Below are 8,454 nucleotides of genomic sequence, written 5' to 3'. Positions count from 1 at the left end.
TGCCACCGAATTGAGAGGACATGGGTGCAGCAGCAATCCTTGGTGGGGAGAAGAGAGATGATCTCCCCAAGGATGGCGTCCGGGAGATCGCTGATGCGGTCCACTCGAGATTCTACGGGTTCCTGGGATTCGGTGGGGGCGGGGTCGCCGCTTCTCCCCGTGTTGCCAGGTGCGGGATCTATAACAGGCGTTGCCGCTGGCGGGAGCCTCATATTCTTGGCGCTGGGGTCAGCCAACTCCATTTTCCTCGAGGGCGTCGCGCTCACAGATTTGAGCAGAGTAACGAATGACGAGCCTAGTTGTAGTGCAAGTGAAGAAGAAGGGGAGCTGGGGTTTTTCTGTAGTAGTGAAGAAGAAGGGGAGCTGGGGTTTTCCGTAGGATTGAGGTGAGGAATTTGGGGGTACGAGTGGAGTGAGCTGACGTGAGGTGGGTGGGAGCGAGGAGGAAGAAGAGCACCCAGGTTTTTTTGGGGGGCGGTGTACTGGGTATGGGTAGCGCCTCTCATTCAGTAAAGAAAAAAGTCCATTTTACTCCCCTGAACAAAGTGGGTGGTTCACTTTACCCCCTGATCTATTTTTTGGCTCTTTCTAGACCCCAAACAAAACCAAACCGGACAAAACACCCCCGGGCTGGTTTATCTCCATTCGATGCTGATATGGCACAGTCAACGGCGGTTTTGACCAGAATGGGGCCTACGTGTCAGGTTGGACTATTATAGAGCTGCCGTTGCGACCAGGGAAGACCAGCTGTGTGCAAGTGCGCTAGCCAGGGGCGGCGCAATGCTGCAACCTGCGGGGATGAGCATGCCAATGTGTTGCACGGCGGCGTACAAGAGCGGTACAACGCGTAGGAGCAGCCGAGCAGGAGCACGACGGTACGGGGGTGCAGCAAGGCGGACATGGACCAGGACGAGGAGCAGGGATGCTTCGAGGAGCTGACGACCATGCCAAATAGCCGACGTTCACATTTTCTCCTCGATGCCGCCGGCGGCCCTGCTGCACATGCCCCTCCGCCAGTGAGCGGCAGCAGCCGGTGCCGCCTCGTGCTCCGCAACGTCATCTGCCACGCCCGCCCCGGTGAGTTGCTCCTGGTCGCCATCGTCGGGCCCAGCGGAGACGGCAAGTCCATGCTGCTCGAGATCCTCTCCGGCCGTCTCAGGCCGAGCTCCACCCCTCCTACTGACCTCCGCGTCAATGGCTCCCCTGTCAACACCACGGCCCTGCGCCACCTCTGCGGCTACGTCACCCAGCACGACGTTCTCTTCCCGCTCCTCAGCGTGCGCGAGACACTCCACTTTAGCGCACGCCTCCGTCCGCCTCGGTTCGGATGCGTATGACCCTGCCGCGGTCGACGCGCTCGTCGATGACCTCGCCCTGACCCGCATCGCGGACGCCAGGGTCAAGGACCTCTCTGCTCGCCATCGTCAGCCCCAGCAACGCCCGCCACCTTCCAAGAAGACCAGCACGTACATGGTATCATCATGTGCCACTCCACTCCAAGCTCACACTCCCATGCCCATGTACGCCTACCGAGCAAGCCAAACTAAGCTTAGCCAAACCCAATCATCCAAGCTTCACTCGAGCTTCAGCGAACACAAACCATAAAGCTAGCAACCATGAAGCTCATCGTCTTCCATGCATCCGGCAGGTGAAGCGCCACCTTTACTAGCAACCATCCAGGAAGAAGACGAGCTAGCGAGCGTATCAATGAAGAGCGGAGGAGGAGTAGAAAGCAGCAGGTGCGAGGTGGAGGCCGCGGGCATCACTGTCTCCGTCCGGCCTCACCCGCTCAAGATATGGAGCAGGCCCGACGACCTCCACCTCGATGCCACCGGCGACCCTGCTGTGCCTGCACCTCCGCCGGTGAGCAGCAATAGCCGGTGCCTCCTAGTGCTCCGCAACGTCAGCTGCCGCGCGTGCCCCGGCGAGCTGCTTGCCATCATCGGACCCAGCGGTGCCGGCAAGTCTACGCTACTCGAGATCCTCTCCGGCTGCCTTGAGCCCAGCTCCTCCCATCCTACTGACCTCCGCGTCAATGACTCACCCGTGGACGCCGCGGCCCTGCACCGACTCTGCGAGACGCTCCACTTCAGCGCGCGCCTCCGCCTCGGCCAGGACGCGTACAACCTGCCACGGGAACTGTCTGATCCAGATCGCAACAGGAACGGTAGCTCTATAACAGTCCAACCTGACAAGTAGGCCCCACCCTGGTCAAAACCGCCGTTGGACTGTGCCACATCAGTATCGAATGGAGACAAACCAGGGGGGTGTTTTGTCCGGTTTGGTTTTGTTTGAGGTCTAGAAGGAGCCAAAAAATAGATTAGGGGGTAAAGTGAACCACCCACTTTGTTCAGGGGAGTAAAATGGACTTTTTTCTTCAGTAAATATATGGGCTTTTAAATTGATTTTACTATTTACTAGTGTGGATGGGCTGTTTTGTCTTGGGCCCATAGAAACAATTACTACTAGTATAGTGGAGACACTCTACAGCTACCCAGAAAAACAACTATTACTAGTACAGTGGAGACACTCTACCGCTTCTGGCTCTTCCTAGGTCATTGAAACGTCTCCCTCTACTGAATGCCGTTATACTTTTATTCACCGACATGCGGGCAATGCAGCGCGCGGGCCCAAATGACATCCACCAAATTAGAAGGCAGTATGCAGGCGGAGAGTCACCCCGGTCATAGCACGACAGTAATGAGCCATCGTATCACAAAACCCCACCTCCCCGCAATCTAAGTTTGACGGACGAAGCAACCATCATTTCACTCTTCGCTGAATCCCCTTCTCCCTCACCGTCTTCAAGAAAGGAAACACTCGCATCTGCCACTGTTCTTCTCTCCCAATTAAGGGAAGGTAAGCGGATCCGTGATGTTGGTATATTTTCGTTCAGAGAAAAAAAAGAACTTTTGCAAAGCAGTAACCGATCCTCACTCTCTTTTTTGTTTCATTGTCATCGTGATTGTGTTTTACTTTCAGTGGTCTCCTAGTATTCGTCAGTTTCATGATGGACCAAGGAGAACCAGGCAAAGATCTGCCGATATTGGAGCAGACGGGGGAGGCTGATCCCCACGAGACAGAGAGCTCCAAGAAGATGGAGGTAGCCACCGAGCCGACCCTAGATACGCTCACGGCCACTACTAAGATGGTCAACGCCCCATTTGAGGTTACAGCCCTCGTGGCACTGCAGGAGAAGTTTTCCCCCTTCAAGGATGTGTCCCCCCCCCCGCTGAGCTAGCCAAGGTGATTTTCTTCTTTGCCGATCTCGATTGTGGTTTTTCATCTAAGTATGTGGTGATTAATAATGCAAAATTTTATTAGCTTTGATGCCATGCTATACATAGTGGTTTAAATAACTTGTGTTTCTTATACTGAAAAGTATTTTAGAATTTGTTTCTGTTTCAATTAGAGCCCTGATGCAGACAAGGATTGTGTGGTTGTACATGTCACTCGCTATGAGGCGGATGACCTGAATATACTCATTGGGAAAATAGAGTTATTAGGCTGTTGGATCCTGGAAGCCATTTTCGGTTATACCAATGAAGAGCTATATTCCAGCCTCACTGTTGTCAGGCGTGTTGTCCAGGGTGTACTGAAGCACAAGAAGTTCAAAGCTACTCCTTTGTTTGTGAGGCATACTGTTCTTGTCAAGCTTACGCAGGGAGATGACATGGCATGCCTCCACAAACAAGTTTATCAGTGGCAAGGCCACAAGGTTGTCTTCATGAAGGTTCATAGGATTGAGCTGTTGCGGGACATCCTCGATGATGTTCATGGCAAGGTCTGTCTTATGTCCAACCCAAATTAGATCGAGGCATGAAATAGTAGCCCCAGCTAGTGTTTAATAGCAGTTTGGATTGTGTCTAATTATCCGAACCTTGCCTGTTATCGACCCCTCTAGGGCTAGTACTCTGTTTGAATCCGTCTATGGGAACTGCTGCTACTTTTGTGTGCCCGTGAATCATGTGAGAACCATCGTAATTGTTCCCAAACAGATGCGTCCTCACTACTTTTTTCATGAATATGGCATGGTAAGACATAAGTTGTCACGGTTTATCATATGAGCAGTGTGTGTTTTTATGAAATAGAGCACTCGTTCGAGAACTGTGCGCCGACGTATACATAAGTACTTGTAAACACTGTTGGTGCTACCCCACTTGTAAGCAGTTGTGCAAAACCCGGCACATTGGCTCAGCTCGCTTCAACACTAGGCTATCGACCAGGTAACAATCAACAATCTGCTGTCTGACATATAAGCAACTATGTATCTTGTTACAGTGGTTCATGCAGTTAACTGAGGCCACAATGTAATAAATTCTAAATGTTCACACGCTAGTCCAGCGGTCATGTGGAACACTCACATTAAACTCGTCTTCATAAAAAACCTGAAAAGCATAAGTTAAGCAATTCTATACATCTCAATGATTCATAGAACATAACAAACATATACTAGTTCACAGCAAAAGACAAAGTTGTGAGAAGGTTTACAAATCAGGAAAAAACAAGCAAGGCTTCTCTGAGAAAAGGGCCTCCTAGCAGGCTTAAATTTCCTGGAGTTCACTCTGGTTTTTTCTTGTTTCCACCATCTAGGGTTAGGTTCTCTCATTCCAGAATAACCAATTATAATTGTGGTCTCAGCTAGAATGCTGAACTGAACCATGCAGTGTACTGACCAGGTGAAATTCTTGTGCATTCCACTAAATTTAAGCACCGCTATTTGCAGAAATAAGCAGACCACAATGCCTCTTGTTCACGCACCTATCCAAAAAACCGCCATGCAGCCGTGCCAGCTAGTCCTCAGTCCATGGATGAACTGGTAGAAAGTGCATTCCAGAGTAGGATCCAGTTGTTTTCGCTCGTCCCTGCACTGCAATCAGGAAGTAAAACGTACAAATCAGCTTCTTTTAGATTGTGTTGGTCATTCTACCTTAGTTACTACCAATGTAGGAATACCTTGAAGACGGGAGGTTAGACAACGGCAACGAGGGATAGCCATCTCATTTTGCGCAGTTGTACTAAAACAGAGGTGTGTGCTTTTGATTGCGCGGATAGAAACGATACAAAGATAGACATCCTGAAACGATATGGAGATACACATCTCTGTTTGCGCAAATATGAAATATGGTTATTTAAACAGTGACAGATATTTGCAGTGGCGTATGATTAACAACAACATCTATTGTGTTATAATTGGCACTAGATTGACAGTATGAAGAGTACTTAAGTAAGTAGCATCACATCACATCAACAATGCCACTAGATTAACATGCACAACAATAGCATTAGTATTACTGTCATGAGAGTAGCACATGGTCAGTAAATGTGCAATCAAACACTACAAGAAATATGTCAACTAGTGGCCTTCTGTCAGTGACCCTGGAAGAATTGGTCATAGATCTATGACCATTTCAGACCAATTGGTTAAAAGCTGTTCGAGGGGCTCCAAACCCTAAACCATTGCGACCATTTTGGTCAGAAAGGTCGTAATTTCCTTACACGAAAACGTCATAAAGCAAACAGCGCTAGTCCGCTGCCTTATTTCTAGTTGTTAACGACCAATATAGATGGTCATAGCCTTGTAGATTGTGGTGGGTTGCTATGACTAGGCGCCACCTCATCAGTTTTGCCTATGTGTCATGTCCATGTGGCGGTTTTTGCCCTAGGTTGTGAAGCAACCTATATTTCTGTCATTCCCAAAATTCCCAAAAAAATCTCATAAATTCTATGGGTCATATCTTCGCCAATATGTAAAAACCTTCCTTGCCTAGTTCAAAAATAATTCAAAAATATTCATTTTCCTATTCTGTTCAAAACAACAGTTTGTTAAGGAAGTACCACTTTGGCATGTCCAAATAGTATCCATTTTCTACAGTGCTTTTCTGTGCCCAAATAACCATCCTCCGCCAAATGCCAGCTCAATCCATTCATTATTTTGAGCCAAGCTTCAACATTTGTATTTATTTCCAGTGTGGTAGTTTGCACAGCAAGTACCACATAGGATCCTCCTTTTGAGCTGAAAATTTGTGAAGACGGCCTGCTTAGTAACTGATCATCCTCAGCCAAAACTCACGCCCATTAGCCATGTGCATTTCCCGTACCGCAAATCAAACACTTGGCTGCTTATTCATGTTTGAGCATCGATCGGTCTCCTCGTGAGAATCTTATGTTGTGATTTTCTTCCTAGCACCTACCTGGGGAGTGCCCAACTCACTAGACATACCTAGGCCGCCCAGAACACATGGCAACGCCACGGTCACGCGGTGACCACGCGGCGGGCATGCGAGTTTACGCGCTCTATAGTTGGGGCCCTCGGCCGCCGCCCAAACCTTGACGTATTGCCACCAAACCATGTATTTATGATTAAATAGGTAATTATGTAACTAGAAATGATTTTTGGAAAAAATAAATAGCAAACTATGAGGCAGCTGCAGTTCAAATTTGACCCGCTTCCAACTGAATCGGCGGAAATTTGTCTTTTTCACGAGAGGTGGATCAAAACTTTTTGCACCCAACCATTTTGTCAATTGTGCATTAAATATGTCCTAGTATTTTAGAAAATTGATTTGGTCCAATTTTGCAACAATTATTTGGTAGTTCCTTCACAAAAAAACCTCATTTTGGGCACTCGGAAAATGAAAAATGAAATTTCTGTGCAAAGAAAATGAAAACTTCCTTAGGCAACATTGTTTGGAATTCCAAGATGTACCCTTGTGCACAATATGAGATCATTTGAACAAACTATGCCATGAATGTGGCCATATGATTATTTGGCTTGAAAGCCATGAATCTTCACGCATGATAGCTCATTTCTGAGAACACTTTTTTAAAATAATTACCTCATTAAAAGTTTATTATTTTTCATGGAAACTTGTTCACATATAATGACACAATGCGAAGGTTTCCCAATTTTTTTGATTTTTTTTTGAATTTTTTATGCCCGTTTCAAAATGCGGTCAAAATACCGTTCCTAGCTAGTGGTTGAATCTTGGAATTTTTTTGGTGTTTCTCTGATTAAATAGATACTTATGTACCTAGAAATTATTTTTGGAAAAAATAAAGAGCAAACTACAAGGTAGCTATAGTTCAAATTTGACCCGCTTCCAGCTGAATCGGCGGGAATTTGTCTTTTTCACCAGAGGTGGATAAAAACTTTTTACACCCAACCATTTGGTCAATTGTGCATTAAATATGGCCTAGTATTTTAGAAAAATGATTTGGTCCAATTTTGCAACAATTATTTGGGAGGTCCTTCACAAAAAAACCTTCTTTTCGGCACACAAAAAATGGAAAATGGTTCTTTCGTCCAAAGAAAAAGAAAACTTCCTTAGGCAACATTGTTTGCCATTCCAATATGCACCCTTCTGCACAATATGAGATCATTTGAACAAACTATGCCATGAATGAGGCCATAAGATTGATCATTTGGCTTGAAAGCCATTGATCTCCACACGTGATAGCTCGTTTCTGAGAACACTTTTTTAAAATAATTGTCGTATTACAAGTTTATTATTTTTCATGGGACCTTGGCCACATATAATGACACAATGCTAAGGTTTCCCAATTTTTTGATATTTTTTATTTTTTATGCCTGTTTCAAAATGCGGTCAAAACGGCGGGAATGACCGTTCCTAGCTAGTGGTTGAATCTTGGAATTTTTTTGGTGTTTCTCTGATTAAATAGATACTTATGTACCTAGAAATGATTTTTGGAAAAAATAAAGAGCAAACTACGAGGTAGTTATAGTTCAAATTTGACCCGCTTCCAACTGAATCAGCGGGAATTTGTCTTTTTCACCAGAGGTGGATAAAAACTTTTTACACCCAACCATTTGGTCAATTGTGCATTAAATATGGCCTAGTATTTTTGAAAAATGATTTGGTCCAATTTTGCAACAATTATTTGGGAGCTCCTTCACAAAAAACCTCCTTTTGGGCACTAAAAAATGGAAAATCGTTCTTTCGTCCAAAGAAAAAGAAAACTTCCTTAGGCAACATTGTTTGCCATTCCAATATGCCCCCTTGTGCACAATGAAAATGTTTATTTTTGAATTTATCATATCATAAAACTGTTTATATGATTTAACACCTTTTTTTGAAAAAAATATGGTTCAACACCTTATTTTTAGTCGATTATGACCAATTTAGAAGGTCATAACCTGTACTGGGTTCTGATTGGTCCATGGGCATGTCATGCAGATCGTGCTCATACGCCATCGGATGCTATCGGATCCGACGGCAGCCCTTTCTCCCTCACCCCCCTCATTGTCTCAAAAAAAAGAAAAAAGAAAACTCCCTCACCTTCTCACCCCAGGAACCCTAGGGCTCCAGATCTGCCACCCACCCCGACCCTCCCCTCGTCTCCCACATCGCCGCCGCCACCCCGATCTCTCCCCTTGTCTCCCACATCGCCGATCCACCCCGAGCCCTGCCGCCGGCCATCTCACCCTCCCCT

The sequence above is a fragment of the Triticum dicoccoides genome, chromosome 5B (assembly GCF_002162155.2).
Source record: "Triticum dicoccoides isolate Atlit2015 ecotype Zavitan chromosome 5B, WEW_v2.0, whole genome shotgun sequence".
In the NCBI taxonomy this organism is placed as follows: Eukaryota; Viridiplantae; Streptophyta; class Magnoliopsida; order Poales; family Poaceae; genus Triticum; species Triticum dicoccoides.
The sequence above is the reverse complement of the archived record's forward strand: the minus strand, read 5'-3'. Positions refer to the sequence as shown.